Source organism: Hirundo rustica, chromosome 2 (genome assembly GCF_015227805.2).
Source record: "Hirundo rustica isolate bHirRus1 chromosome 2, bHirRus1.pri.v3, whole genome shotgun sequence".
Lineage (NCBI taxonomy): Eukaryota > Metazoa > Chordata > Aves > Passeriformes > Hirundinidae > Hirundo > Hirundo rustica.
The window spans coordinates 1,029,517-1,036,264 of record NC_053451.1 but is presented as its reverse complement, the minus strand read 5'-3'; the positions used below and the strand labels follow the sequence as shown (position 1 = coordinate 1,036,264).

The 6,748-nt window shown below is 60.4% G+C and overlaps 1 long non-coding RNA gene across 1 annotated transcript; it reads left to right on the top strand.

The window, feature by feature from the left end:
- The first annotated feature begins 237 nt into the window (after positions 1 to 237).
- LOC120749177 (uncharacterized) lies at positions 238 to 2,683 on the top strand. The gene is made up of 3 exons (XR_005699572.1): positions 238 to 414; positions 2,132 to 2,242; positions 2,499 to 2,683. It is a non-coding gene; the product is annotated as an uncharacterized LOC120749177 (long non-coding RNA).
- Positions 2,684 to 6,748: the final 4,065 nt, after the last annotated feature.

The window sequence follows — 6,748 nt, the reverse complement described above, 5'->3', positions numbered from 1 at the left end:
CCGCGCTCCCATTCGTGTCCGTGCGAGCGCTTGCGGGGCTCGGCAGCAGGAAAACCCCGGGCTCCGCGGGTTTAGCGCCAGGCGCCGCTTCCCCGCGCCGCGCCTCGGCCCGGCCCGCGCCGCCCTCAGGAGCCGAGCCCAGCCGCGGGGAGCGCCGCGAGCGCCTCCGAGCGCAGCCGAACGGAGCCGAGCCGAGCCGAAGAGCCGAATCTACACGACTGCATCCGGTAAGAGACGAGGAGTGCCGAGTACAGCCGAGTTTAGCCGAACAGCCGAACACAGCCGAGACCTGGCGAAAAGGGACGAGTTTAGCCGAAGAGCCGAACCCACCCGAGTTTAGCCGACTTCTGCTGCATCGAGCCGAGCGCAGCCGCGCTCAGCCGAACCCAGCGAGCTGCGCCGAACCGAGCTGAGGTCAGTGGGTTTCGGTGCCGGAACTGGGGGAAGTGGAATCGAGCTGGGGCTTAAAAAACAAACGGAACTCGAGCAAAAAGGACAAAGTTTGTGTGTGACTGGGTTTAATAGTTTCTTCAGTCCTGAAATTGTTTTCTTATGCTATGTTTCAAGCCTAGAAAAAAATTGTTTTGAAGTGTTTCATGCCATTGGGACAGAAATTAAGAGTTTGTATTTACAGAATTCCCTATCAGAGCTCTTTTGGTTTAATCTTTTAAAACCAGTTTTAATACATTTAATGGAATTCACTGGAGCTAAATAAATTGGCTCCAGGGCTCAGGTGCAGCTTGAACCAAAATTTCCTGGGTTTAATTCCTGCAATTAGTATTAAAAAAAAAAAAAAAAAGAAAAAAAAATCTTTTCATATTTTACCAATCTATGATAAACTTTCCAATTGCTAAATTTTACCACCACCTTTTTGTGCGTGTGTGTGCATGTTTTCATGTTATCATGTTTTTCATGTATCAGTTAATGGGCCAATTCAGACTTGTCATTATTCTCGTGCAAAGTGGAGAGAGATGCACAACATGGGAAACAGAAAACAAGACCATGGCTTTTTATCTGGGTCTAGATTCATGTTCATGAGAGGAATTGGTTCTCACAAAGTTTCAGGGACCAGCCACGTTTATGGGCCATATGTTTATGAATATTTGTGGCTCCGCCTGCCAGCTCCACTTCACCCAGCAGGCACGGCACCGAGGGTGCTCCCCTTCTATCTCTGGCAAGTCCAGAGGTCGCTTTTCCCACTGCTCCGTCCCAGAGCGGATTTCTGTATCGCTGCTGTTGGCATCGTAGTGCTCCGTGGTGAGGAACATCACCTGTGTCAGGCAAATCCTAGAAAAAAGGCCAAAACGGAACAAGCGGGGTGTGTCTTTTGTACGAGCCATTGCGTTCCAGCAGGGAAACTTTCAGCAGGTGCAGGGCACAGGAGGGTTCCTTCCCATTTGATCCAAAGGGTCCGCAAAGGCAGCAGCAAAGGGTCCTGGCTGGGGCCTGTCAGGGGTCAGCATTATCAGCAGGAAGGAAGTGCGGCCGGAGGGGCTCAGGCAGACCTTGGGCTGGGTGTGACCTGTACTGGCCACATCTGCGCTGTCCTTGCTGGGGTGGGCAAAGGCAAATCTGGGAGCTGAGCACGTGCTCGAGACTCTCCCTCGGGTGTCTTAAAGTCTGTCCAGAGAATGAAAGTGTGCTTGGCTTGACTTGGTTTGTAGCACTTCAAAGTGGTCTTCAAATATTCTTCCGTAACTGTGACCTGAATTAAGGCCAGAGTTCTTTTGTGCAAGCGTCGTTCTGATAGACAGTGGTTGTGCATCTGGACTGGTTTTAATGTCTCTGTTTTTTTCATGCAGTGTGACTGTTCCACCTAGTGTTTTTCAATAAAAGCAAGCGGTTGTGCCATAAAGCAAGAATAATCTCCAAAAGTGGCTGGGGCTTTGTTTGGTTTTCTTTTTGTTACCCAACACTACTTAGCTTTACTTCTGTGAGTTTGAAAGTTTTCTCCAAAAACTCGGAATGCAATTCCCCATTCTGCCCCACTGGTAAGCGCTGTATCTCCTGGAAAAGCCTCTGCCCTCCATCCTCCCTGCCCCGTTTGGAAGCACTGCTCCAGTTTAGCCTGTAGTGATGGGTCTTAGCATCCTTTTGTGTCCAGGTAACCAAAACATTTTGTTACTGACAGAGCTGCCAGAGGAGCTGCCATGACTCCAGTGTCATTGGTGAGGCAGTTTCTGCTCTGAGGAGTTTTTGAACGCTGCTCAACAGCAACAGACCTCATCCTGCATGTTTGAAGGTGAGAGAAGAGACGGTCGCACCCCAGGAGCCTGATTTTGGAATGTTTTATGGAACTGACCGAGTAGCTTTTACTCCTGGGGTTTCCATGGTCTGCCCATGGCAGGTCCAGCCTGTGCTTCAACCTAGAGCCCTCAGTCCGCAGGGAAGCGAACCTCTGGGGAAGTTCTTACAGCTCTACTTAATGCTTGATGAATGCTGATGATTTCTGGAAGTAGGCTGTCCATCCTGACCCATTTTCTTCTCTCTCCTTGCAGACTGTAGCTGCTGAAAGGCTGAGGTGAGACCAGGATCTGCAGTCCCTGACTCTCCGTGTCTTGCTGAGGCTGAAGCCACGTTTGCTGTCAATGACGACTTAGTGGAAGATGCTAAAGACTGAAAACTTGTGGTTTTTTCCCTGAATGTCAAGACTCTCTCTGCAGCTGTGCTCTCTTAAAAGAGTTTTTGGGTTTAGAAAAGTTTTTACATTCTGCAATATTTATCCATAACTCAATTAAAAAGAATTTTACGGTATCAATGTGGTGTTAATTACTCTGAGCTGATTAATTAAAGCAAATCATTGAATAGGGGTTTGAGCATCCCTTGGATGGCCCTTGAAGCTGGCAGCTCTTTTTTAATGTCTCTTCATTCCTTTCCTGTCTTTCAATTATTTCTTAAGCAATTACTGCAATTAGGATATACAATAAGGACAACAGCAAGCCTGTCCTGCTGGATTGGGAAATCCAAGCCCAGTTCCTTGGAGAGACTGAGGGGATGGGGAGCTGAGCCTCAGGCTGGGTTTTGACAGTGGGAATTTGGTGAGGAAGAAAGAGGAGAGATCCCCCCGAAAGGGGTTAAGGCCAGTTTGCTGGCTTTGGGTGCTCCTACCCCCCAAAAAAATCATCCTGGTTAAACGGGACTCGAAGAAGCAGCGGGATATGCCAGGGGCCTGTGCTGGCACCCCCAGACCCTGGTCAGGGATGCTGGGAGGCGTCAGCTCCAGAGGAACACTACAGAGGGCCCGTGCTGGGACCCCCCAAATTGCAGCCAGAGATGCTGGGCACTGCTGGCCCTTTGGGACACCACTGAGAGGCTCCACTGCCCCATCCAGAGAGTTCTCCCGTTGTTTTCTGTCGTGCTTAGAACCTGCCAGGTCATTTTAATTACAGCTCCATGGGTCCAAAATCCCACCGGAGCGTTGGGAGTCACAGACGATCACACAGTAGCCAACGTGGGACAGTAAATGAGCTGTTCCATAGATTTATTTTTCCCAATGCGTTTGGAATTTAGACCAGAATCTCTCCTCTCCCCTCAGATCCCGTATCCTTGAGCTTTGGGTTTTCTCGTCAAGAATTTTCCGCCTACGCTGGAAACAAATACCCCGGCAGCGCGGGGTCTGGCGGGGTTTGGCGGGTCCCGGGCCCGGCACGGGGGGGTCCCCGCGCCCCGCCCGGTCCCGGTCAGCACCAGGAAATCGCCGCCGCCGCCCTCCCGCGCCCAGGGCCCGGCGGGACCGGGGCGCAGCGCCGAGCCCCGCCGCCCGCCCGCCGGGGGAGAGGCGGCACCGCTCGGGAGCCCCGGCCGACAGGGACGGGACCCGAAGAGAAGCCCCGGCGCCGATTCCCGGCCCCGCCTCGGCGCCTCGGGCTCCGGCAGGGCCGGGAGCGGCCCCGGCTCGGCTGAGGGCTGAGGGGCGGGGCCGGGCCGGGGAGGGGGCGGGGCCGCGGGCGATGGTCCCGCCTCCATCCCGGGAGGGGCGGGGCGGGCCCGGGGCGGGGCCGGGGCTCTGTGGGGCGGGCCCGGGGCTCTGTGGGGCGGGCCCGGGGCGGGCCCGGGGCTCTGTGGGGCGGGCCCGGGGCGGAGCCGGGGCGGGGCCGGGGCTCTGTGGGGCGGGCTCTGTGGGGCGGGCCCGGGGCGGAGCCGGGGCTCTGTGGGGCGGGCCCGGGGCGGAGCCGGGGCCCTGTGGGGCGGGCTCTGTGGGGCGGGCCCGGGGCGGGGCCGGGGCTCTGTGGGGCCGGCCCGGGGCGGGCTCGGGGCGGGGCCCGGGGCCGGCACAGGTGTACCTGGTCCGGGGGCTGCACGGGGCGGGGCCGAGGTGATTTAAGCCGTGGAAATCACCGCCGCCGCCATTTGCTCGCTCTGAGCACGTTGGTGGCGGGTGTCTCCTGTGCGGGCTCCGCAGCCCGGGACAGGACGGGCTTCGGCTTCCCCTTCTGTCCTCCCCTCTAGCCCTCCTTTCTCCTCCCCGTATTCCCCTTCTTTCTCTCCCTTTCCTCCCTTTCCCTCTTCTCCCCAAAGCCGACCCCCTTCTCTCCGCTTTCAGCCCTCCCCTCCTGTCCCCCTCTCTACCCTCCTTCCTCCCCGTATTCCCCTTCTTTCTCTCCTTTCCCCCCCTTTCCCTCTCCTCCCTTTATTCCTCTTCTTTCTCTCCCTTTTCCCCCTTTCCCTCCGCTTTCAACTCTCCCCTCCTCTCCCACTCTCTATCCTCCTTCCTCCTCCCTTTATTCCCCTTCTTTCTCTCCCTTTCCCCCCTTTCCCTCTCCTCCCCATATTCCCCTTTCTCTCCCTTTTCCCTTTCCCCCCTTTCCCTCTCCTCCCCATATTCCCCTTCTTTCTCTCCCTTTCCCCCCTTTCCCTCTCCTCCCCATATTCCCCTTCTTTCTCTCCCTTTCCCCCTTTCCCTCTCCTCCCTTTATTCCTTCTCTCCCTTTTCCTCCGCTTTCAGCCCTCCCCTCCTGTCCCCCTCTCTACCCTCCCTCCTCTCTGTATTCCCCATATTTCTCCCCTAAACCCTTCCCTCCTCTCCCCTCAAACCGGACCCCCCCACTCCTTCCTCTCCTGTCCCTGCCCCGCTACCCTCTTCTATTCCCCCTCTCCCTCTCCTCTGTCCACCCTCTCTCTTCCCCCCCACCCGTCCTTTCCCTTCTCCCTGCCCCTTCTCATCCCCTGCTATCCCTTCTCTCCTGCCCCTTCCCTTCTTTCTCCCGCAGCCGCGGGCTCGGGGCGCCGGATAATAAAGCCCAGAGGGCCGGAGCCCGGCGCCCCCACCGTCCCTGGAAGCCCCCACACGGGGACAGGCCCGCTCGGGCGCTGTCCCCATTCCGGTTAACACACCGCCCGACACTGCCGGCTCTCCGGCTTTCCCTACATCACACTGGGGTATCCCGGGGCGGGTCGGGGTTGGGGGGTTGGGGGGTCGGGTGGGGGGTTGGGGGTTAGGAAGGGCCCCCTCATTAGGAGGGGGTCCCGGGGTGGGTGGGTTAGGAAGGGCCCCCTCCGGAGGAGGGGGTCCTGGGGGGGGGAGGGCCCCCTCCGGAGGGGGGGGGTCCCTGGGGGGGGGGGTCGGGGTGGGCCCCCTCCGGAGGAGGGGGTCCGGGGGAGGGGGGCGGGGCGGAGGGGGGGCTCACCCCCCTCCAGTCCCCGCCCCCTCCCCCCGGACCCCCTCCTCTGGACGGGGTCTGCCCCGGCCCCCTCCCCGGGACCCCCTCCTCCGGACCGGGGCCCGGGGGGAGGGAGGGGGGGCGGGTGGGGTGGGGGGGAAGCAGAGGGGGTCACGTCACTCTGCTGCACGAACAGACACATGTCACAAAAAAAAACAGCCTCCCCCCCTTGTGCCCCCCCCACCCCACCCGCCCCCCCTCCCTCCCCCCGGGCCCCGGTCCGGAGGAGGGGGTCCCGGGGAGGGGGCCGGGGCAGACCCCGTCCAGAGGAGGGGGTCCGGGGGAGGGGGGCGGGGACTGGAGGGGGGTGAGCCCCCTCCGCCCCGCCCCCCTCCCCCGGACCCCCTCCTCCGGAGGGGGCCCACCCCGACCCCCCCCCCCCAGGGACCCCCCCCTCCGGAGGGGGCCCTCCCCCCCCCCCCCCCCAGGACCCCCTCCTCCGGAGGGGGCCCTTCCTAACCCACCCACCCCGGGACCCCCTCCTATTGAGGGGGCCCTTCCTAACCCCCAACCCCCCAACCCCGACCCCCCCGGGATACCCCAGTGTGATGTAGGGAAAGCCGGAGAGCCGGCAGTGTCGGGCGGTGTGTTAACCGGAATGGGGACAGCGCCCGAGCGGGCCTGTCCCCGTGTGGGGGCTTCCAGGGACGGTGGGGGCGCCGGGCTCCGGCCCTCTGGGCTTTATTATCCGGCGCCCCGACCCCGCGGCTGCGGGAGAAAGAAGGAGAGGGGAGGATGGACAAAGGCATCAGCGGGGCAGACGGGGTGGGTGAGTCAAGGACAGAGGGCAGGTGGGGGTGTCGGGGTGTGCAGGGCAGCAGGGGCAGGGGGTGGCGGGCTGGGGGGGGAAGGAATGGCGGAGGAAGAAGGAGGAGGATTGATGGCAGGTGGGGGCAATTGGGAGGGGGAAGGGGAGCAGGGAGAGGGCACAGGAGGAGCCAGGGTTGTGGGGGGAAGGAAAGGGGCAAGGCAGAGGGAGAGGATAGAGGAGCAGGGTAGGGTAGGGATGTGTAGTGGTATGGGGGTGGGTGGCTGGGGGGCGACGGCCCCGGGGGGGGGGAAGGAGGGGAGGGCTAGGGGGGAGAGGG